General features: G+C 38.3%; 1 protein-coding gene across 1 annotated transcript in view; it reads left to right on the top strand.

The window, feature by feature from the left end:
• Positions 1-281: 281 nt before the first annotated feature.
• Positions 282-9,232, top strand: part of zbtb32 (zinc finger and BTB domain containing 32) — a 36,684-nt gene continuing 27,733 nt past the window's right edge. Inside the window, exon 1 of the mRNA XM_080427183.1 lies at positions 282-300. The gene's annotated coding sequence lies outside the window, so the exon portion shown is untranslated. The remainder of the gene's footprint in view (positions 301-9,232) is intronic.

Raw genomic sequence — 9,232 nt, 5'->3', positions numbered from 1 at the left:
TATTGGTCAACCATAGGGTTGTGTTAAAGACTCTTATTGGTCAACCATAGGGTTGTGTTAAAGACGCTCAATAAATAAAGTGTGACTGTTTGATTGAAGCATTTGGCACAGACACTTGACGAGCCAATGAGGAGGAGGAGCAGGAGGAGGAGGAGGAGGAGGAGGAGGGAACAAGGGGAGGTACAGTACCTAGAACCATCAACCTCATCACTCATGTCACTTCACAGCCATGGTGTCACCGGCAGCGCGTAGCGGCAGCTCCGCAGGGGAAGGACGGCCGCCAGAGTCACCGTGCCACAGGTGAGTGTCTCCCCGCATGTCTGCCTCCCCACGTCTGCCTCCCCACGTCTGCCTCCCCTGTGTGTGTGTGTCGTTCCTCGCCTCACGTACATCTTCATGTGTTTTAGTGTGTCTGTGGTTTAGTTACGCAGCGAGGCTCCTCTGAGCAGCCAGAGTACACAGAGCTGTGGTCGGTTCAGAGGCCCTGTAGCGCTTACTAGAGATACTAGCTCCCCCGCTGAACTCAAGGCGATGTAGGTGACAGTACAACCGCTTGGTTTTCCCCCTCTCTCTCTCTCTCTCTCTCTCTCCCTCTCTCTCTCTCTCTCTCTCTCTCTCTCTCTCTGGGCATCTCAGAACACATTGATAAGCTGCTGTCACTGCAACCAAAGCGTCTTGGAGCTTTAGTCTGATAATCATGATCATATCATATATTGTTGCTGTCGGAGCAGAAGCCTCTTATCTCCATATCATTTTTTTTCGTAAATTAACGGCCTACCTATGTGATCACACTACGGCGTCACACAAAAGCATCAAAAAGTAGCAGATCTACAAGCTCAAAACGCGCTGCGTTTTGAGCTTGTAGATCTGCTACTTTTGATATATTTTTAAATTTGAATCATGAAAAGTTAAATTTTTTTGAACATATGAGGTTTCCACCCTGACAGAGACGATATCATATCATAATCAGCACCGTGCATGTGTTTAGTTTGTAAACATGAAAAAAAAAACATTGATAATGTCACGGACCGGATGATCTAGAAAGTGTAAGGATTGACACCAAGGAAGACTCCAAACTTAGACATCGGAGGCAGAAACTTTGTTTTAACGCAAGATTAAAAGTAGAATGAAATTAGAACCATAGCATGTCCATTCTGGGGCAAACATCATGGCAAAAATAGCAGATGTACAAGCACACAAACGTTGAGACGCGTCATGAGCTTGTACATGCGGGCTATTTTCACCAAAGAGGTTTTGGTGTGGAGGGAAACAGTATAAAAATACGATGTTTGACTCATTGTCATGTTTTATCAGGATGGTTCAGTGGCTTATTGTCATGTTATATCAGGATGGTTCAGTGGCTCGTATCAATCTGAACAACAGCTCAAATATATCAAACATTTAAATGACTGTAGCAACTGGGATGGACCAGATTGAGTCAGCAACAATTATAGTCAGATTATATATGAAAGTAATCAGAATGGAGATCCTCCTCAATAATCAGAGTGATTATATTGTTTGTATCGTGTGGGAGGATGGATTACATCAGAGACTCTGATGCAACTAATGTCCAGCTGATGCAATGACTTAATGAGTCCATATAGTACTTATTACATATTACATAGTTATTACATTAGTACTTATTATACACACTTATACACTGCTGTACTTAGAAACCTACAGTGTATGTATGTATGTATGTATGTATGTATGTATGTATGTATGTATGTATGTATGTGTGTGTGTGTGTGTGTGTGTGTGTGTGTGTGTGTGTGTGTGTGTGTGTGTGTGTGTACACACACGCGCACATACACACGCCCCACACACACACACACACACACACACACACACTAGGGCTCTCAGTGCAACACTTGCTGCGAGGCCCCCTGTCCATTGTTCTCACAATAACATATAAATATCATTATTTATTTAACATATAAGACTGATATTAATATAGTATTATTTTATGTAACATATAAGACTGATATTAATATAGTATTATTTTATGTAACATATAAGACTGATATTATTATAGTATTATTTTATGTAACATATAAGACTGATATTAATATAGTATTATTTTATGTAACATATAAGACTGATATTAATATAGTATTATTTTATGTAACATATAAGACTGATATTAATATAGTATTATTTTATGTAACATATAAGACTGATATTATTATAGTATTATTTTATGTAACATATAAGACTGATATTAATATAATATTATTTTATGTAACATATTAATATAATATTATTTTATGTAACATATTAATATAATATTATTTTATGTAACATATAAGACTGATATTATTATAGTATTATTTTATGTAACATATAAGACTGATATTATTATAGTATCATTTTATGTAACATATAAGACTGATATTAATATAGTATTATTTTATGTAACATATAAGACTGATATTATTATAGTATTATTTTATGTAACATATAAGATTGATATTAATATAATATTATTTTCATCATAATAATTTATTGATGGTGTTACAGCCCCTGCAGACTTTTTTATCTGAAAGATTTCAAAGTTTGACCTTTCAACTTAACGCGTATGGTTACAATTTACAATTTATCACACGCTCTTTATCCAGAGTGACTTACAGTAAACAAGGTAAACACATACATAGAATAGTATTAGTGTCTCACTACTAGTGTAGTGTCTCAGTAAACTATAGGATCATAGAATACACAGAGACAGTGTAGTGTCTCAGTAAACTATAGGATCATAGAATACAGAGAGACAGTGTAGTGTCTCAGTAAACTATAGGATCATAGAATACAGAGACAGTGTAGTGTCTCAGTAAACTATAGGATCATAGAATACATAGAGACAGTGTAGTGTCTCAGTAAACTATAGGATCATAGAATACAGAGACAGTGTAGTGTCTCAGTAAACTATAGGATCATAGAATACACAGAGACAGTGTAGTGTCTCAGTAAACTATAGGATCATAGAATACAGAGACAGTGTAGTGTCTCAGTAAACTATAGGATCATAGAATTCAGAGAGACAGTGTAGTGTCTCAGTAAACTATAGGATCATAGAATACAGAGACAGTGTAGTGTCCCAGTAAACTATAGGATCATAGAATACATAGAGACAGTGTAGTGTCTCAGTAAACTATAGGATCATAGAATACAGAGACAGTGTAGTGTCTCAGTAAACTATAGGATCATAGAATACAGAGAGACAGTGTAGTGTCTCAGTAAACTATAGGATCATAGAATACAGAGAGACAGTGTAGTGTCTCAGTAAACTATAGGATCATAGAATACAGAGACAGTGTAGTGTCTCAGTAAACTATAGGATCATAGAATACAGAGAGACAGTGTAGTGTCTCAGTAAAATATAGGATCATAGAATACAGAGACAGTGTAGTGTCTCAGTAAACTATAGGATCATAGAATACAGAGACAGTGTAGTGTCTCAGTAAACTATAGGATCATAGAATACAGAGACAGTGTAGTGTCTCAGTAAACTATAGGATCATAGAATACATAGAGACAGTGTAGTGTCTCAGTAAACTATAGGATCATAGAATACAGAGAGACAGTGTAGTGTCTCAGTAAACTATAGGATCATAGAATACAGAGACAGTGTAGTGTCTCAGTAAACTATAGGATCATAGAATACAGAGAGACAGTGTAGTGTCTCAGTAAACTAGGATCACAGGTAAACAATGAACCTTGCGTCAGTCTAAACAAACTATCAAAAAAAGTTCTGTGCATTGAAACTATACACTCTATAGGATGCCAGGTCAACAAATAAACCTGGCATCTGTCTACATAACATGCTACTTAAATAACATTTTAACCTCATAACCATGCATAAGGCTGCATGGTCGTCAAGGCTAGGTCAAGTGCTATACGGGCTATTAGCATAGTGATGAAATGGAGGGGAACACAGTCTAATGAGAGTGTACAAATGGAACCATTACGGGTCCATTTGGTTCCATTTGCACACACTCAGAATGCTATTAGCACTGTGTAATGACAATGCAGTAATGCACGTTTGCAAAACTTGCAAAAGCTCAAAAGCCTGACAGCTGCGAGGTGACTTTCACACCTATGGAAGGTGTCATGGCGAGTGTGACAAAGACAATGGCAGCCTGTGAGACCCACCTGCCCCGGACATCAGCTATGCCCCCTATAGAGTCACTGTGAGACCCACCTGCCCCGGACATCAGCTATGCCCCTTATAGAGTCACTGTGAGACCCACCTGCCCCGGACATCAGCTATGCCCCTTATAGAGTCACTGTGAGACCCACCTGCCCCGGACATCAGCTATGCCCCCTATAGAGTCACTGTACACTATATAATGTATGACACTGGCGTAGTGGCGTAGTAGTATACTCACTGACATATGTGAGTATACTACTCACATTTTAATCATGCAACCTACATGATGCAAGAGCGTGCACGCACGCATGCACATACACACACACACATGCACGCACACGCACGCACACGCACGCACAGAGACGCACAGAGACGCACACACGCACAGAGGCGCACGTACACACACACACACACACACACACACACACACACACACACACACACACACAAAACATGTTTTTAAAACAACACAACACTGCCTCATCAAAGTTGGTGATTTTATTGTCAGATACTTGAATGTGTCCTTATATTATCATCACTTTACCCATATACATTATATTATATTATTATTGTATTAAATACATTATATTATCATCACTTTACCTACATATTATATTATATTATTATTGTATTAAATACATTATATTATCATCACTTTACCCACATACATTATATTATAGTATTATTATATTAAATACATTATATTATCATCACTTTACCCACATACATTATATTATAGTATTATTAAATTAAATACATTATATTATCATCACTTTACCCACATACATTATATTATATCATTATTATATGAAATACATTATATTATCATCACTTTACCCACATATTATATTATATTATTATTATATTAAATACATTATATTATCATCACTTTACCCACATACATTATATTATATCATTATTATATTAAATACATTATATTATCATCACTTTACCCACATACAGCTCAAGTGGAGTTTTTGACCATTAATGTGGAGATAGTTGTTTTGTTCATCATTGATTAGAATGATCAAATCAGACGGATAAAAGAAAGTTGGAGTTTGAGGTTTGAACGACAGTTTGAGGATCCAATGGTAATCCTTTATACTTATACTTATTATTATTTTTTTCTTTTTGCCACCGTACTGATGGTGTTGTCTTGAATATGATGTCTCTCATGCTGTGTCTATACTGTACGTTTGTTTCTTCTCGTCCTGTAACCTGTTCTTTACTGCTGTGCTGTCTTTGGCGGAATTGGCGCCTGAATTTCCCCCACAGGACCAATAAAGGTCTTATCTGGTTTGATCACACACACACACACACACACACACACACACACACACACACACACACACACACACACACACACACACACACACACACACACACACACACACACACACACACACACACACACACACACACACACACACACACACACACACACACACACACACACACACAGTGGTAGAAGACGTTTAACGTTTACTCAGGCTTCTGTGACCCCGGACAGTTGCTTGATTCAGTACTTAGATATTTGATATTAATTTGATCAGACACTTCTAATGCGTGAGGGGGCCGTGTTTTTTCAATTACTTTTTTCATTTGTTTTATATATATATTTAGGGGGGGAATGATAAAATAAATCAGATAATATTCTAGTATCAATTACCATACAGAGTAGACTATGCATCTACACAACACATTCTCAGTGTTCATTTAACTCAGAGAGCCTGAACCAAATGGAACCAAATGGACCCTTCCATGTGTAAACTCTCTGAGTATCAAATGGATGAAACAACACTTTCCTGTACATGTGTTTTACACTGATTATATACAGATGGATTCAGAAACAAGAGAGCAGGTCACTCTTTTTTTTATCATTTCACGATAGAGGCTGTATTTATTTTATTTAGTTATTTAAACTTCTTGAGGTAAAAAAATTAAAGAATCAAGGTAGAGTTGAGTCTGGGAGAGGCATCTTATATACAGTAGTAAACCATAAAGGTTTCAGAAGTTAAAGATAAGATATATGATAACAGCACAGAGCTCTGAGCAGCTGTAGACCACAGAAAGACTTCAGTTCAAATTAAAATGCTTTATTAACCATATTTAATTGAGAGGTAGAATAACATGCTTTGTCCGTGTGTCTGTGTGCTAACTCTGTCAAATGAACGCTCAGAAATGAGAAGAAAAAACAAATCCCCCAAAAAATGCCACACAAAAACACAAATCTATTTTACACTGATTACGTTACTCTAACTACATTAAAAAGCCTCGATTCCTTTGATATTATCTTGTTTTTTTTATTATCCAGAAAAATGTATTATTCGTAAAACTAATCAATAGAGTTATCACCAAGAAGATAATTGCAGCCCTTCTACGTGCGCGCGTGCATGTGTGTGTGTGTGTGTGTGTGTGTGTGTGTGTGTGTGTGTGTGTGTGTGTGTGTGTGTGTGTGTGTGTGTGTGTGTGTGTGCGTGTGCGTGCGTGCTCATGCATAATGCATGAAGGTGAGTGCATTGCGTTCATGTTTCCAGTAACAGTGGTGACCAGACGTCATTTCATCACATGCGTGCGTCTGCTTTCTGTTGTGGATCACCAGAACTAACACACACACACACACACACACACACACACACACACACACACACACACACACACACACACACACACACACACACACAGACACACAGACACACACACACACACACACACACACACACACAGAGACAAAGTGGAACGCATGACGATGCTTTTATGTAGCAGTGCAGTCAGCCAGCCGACCACAACCACCACGTACTGTATCTGAGCCCACACTGTACCAAACAGCATGAAAAACACCTCCATGTCGCTTTGCATTCAATCAGGGGTCTTCAACAGGGGGTCCGGGACCCCTAGCGGGTCCTCAGAGTTACTACAGGGGGTCCTCCAAATCTTTGCGTGATATGTTTTTTTCTTCTACCTTAACCACTTGAACCCTAGCATCACTTTTCTTAGGAGAACTTTAGCCAAACATAGCTGATCTACAAGCTCACGCGAGGCGTTGTGAGCTTGTAGATCTGCTATTTTTGGCAAAGAGGTATAGGTGACGAGGGAAAAAAGAGCAGACTAAGTAAACAAAAAAAGTTAAATCTGAAGCACAATTGTATACAATATAGAGGGGGTCCCTGCCTCATCTCTCTCTCAGCTAAGCGGTCCTTGGCCTGAAAAGACCCCTGCATTAAATCAACATTTGGTGACTTTTAACCCTCATTCATGCGTCTTCATAAAAGGTTCCAGGAACACTTTCTCTCTCCATGCCGCCTCTAACCCTAACCCTAACCCTTTCTCTCTCCATGCCGCCTCTAACCCTAACCCTAACCCTTTCTCTCTCCATGCTGCCTCTAACCCTAACCCTAACCCTTTCTCTCTCCATGCTGCCTCTAACCCTAACCCTAACCCTTTCTCTCTCCATGCTGCCTCTAACCCTAACCCTAACCCTTTCTCTCTCCATGCCGCCTCTAACCCTAACCCTAACCCTTTCTCTCTCCATGCTGCCTCTAACCCTAACCCTAACCCTTTCTCTCTCCATGCTGCCTCTAACCCTAACCCTAACCCTTTCTCTCTCCATGCTGCCTCTAACCCTAACCCTAACCCTTTCTCTCTCCATGCCGCCTCGCCTCCTTGTGTTGTTGTTGTATTTGTAGATTTTATCTTGCTGCTGTTGATCAAACAAACTCTACTCTAGTGACTGAGAGGCCCCAGCGTGTGTGTGTGTGTGTGTGTGTGTGTGTGTGTGTGTGTGTGTGTGTGTGTGTGTGTGTGTGTGTGTGTGTGTGTGTGTGTGTGTGTGTGTACAGTCATCAGTCGTAGTTTGGTATACTGTAGGTAGGGTTTCTGTGGTCTGCTACAGAGCAGCTCTGGGAGAGGCTGAATATCAAAGCCGTTTCCATACATTGAACACACTCAGACGTTGGGCTCCCAGACAGCGTTTGCTGACACCATTTCTACAGAATTGAAAGACCCTAAAAAAAAGTATGAATCATAAGCTCTGAATATGACTAGAGAGGATCTACTGTAGAATACGGGGGAGAGCAGACCTGAACTAGACAGCATAAAGCAACCTAAAAAAATATGTTTGCAGTGGAAAGCAGTGGTGGAAAGTAACTAAGTACATTTACTCAAGTACTGTACTTAAGTACAATTTTGAGGAATTTTATTTGACTACAATTATTTGACAGCTTTAGTTACTAGTTTACTTTGAAGATTTAGATTATTATCACAAAACATACATTAACCACTTCAGCCCTAAATACATTTCGGCCGTTTGAAAATAGCCGATCTAAAAGCTTGACGCATTGTGAGCTTGTAGATCTGCTATTTTCAAAAGATCTTTATACATTTTGAACTTGTGAAACGGGACATTCTGCACAATGGGTACTTTTACTTTTGGTACTTTTAAGTATATTTTGATGCCAATACCTTTGTACTTTTACTCAAGTAAATTTTGATTACTGGACTTTTACTTTACTACACTGCAGTATAGATACTTTTACTTAAGTACAAAATGTGAGTACTTTTTCCACCACTGGTGGAAAGTAACTAAGTAGGCCACACTCACGTACTGTACTTAAGTACAATTTTGAGGTATGTTTAGTTCATTTGAGTATTCCCATTTTTCCATACTTTATACTTCTAATCCACCACATCTCAAGAGGCAAATATTGTACTTTTTATTGCATTACAATAATTTGTTAAACGTACAAGTTACACGTTGCTTTGCAGATTTAGTTTATTATTAGAAAACATGCATTAACCACTTATTATGTACTTATGCTATCGTGTTGTGGTCTTGCAGATCTACTATTTTGGGAAAGGTTAAATGGACTTTTCATAATGAGTACCTTTACTTTTGTGCTGTACGTATATTTTGATGCCAATACTTTTGTACTTTTACTCAAGTTAACATTTTTTACACAGGATTTTTCCTTGTAATAGAGTATTTTAGTAATATATTATGGTATTGATGCATACAGTAAAAACAAATTGTGGTTTGTACAAAAAGAAGAAATGAGATGTGTTGGCAGGGCCTCGTTATCGGATACA

This window comes from Gymnoscopelus braueri (genome assembly GCF_963280865.1).
Source record: "Gymnoscopelus braueri genome assembly, chromosome: 4".
Taxonomy (NCBI): Eukaryota; Metazoa; Chordata; class Actinopteri; order Myctophiformes; family Myctophidae; genus Gymnoscopelus; species Gymnoscopelus braueri.
This window is presented reverse-complemented; position numbering and strand designations above follow the sequence as displayed.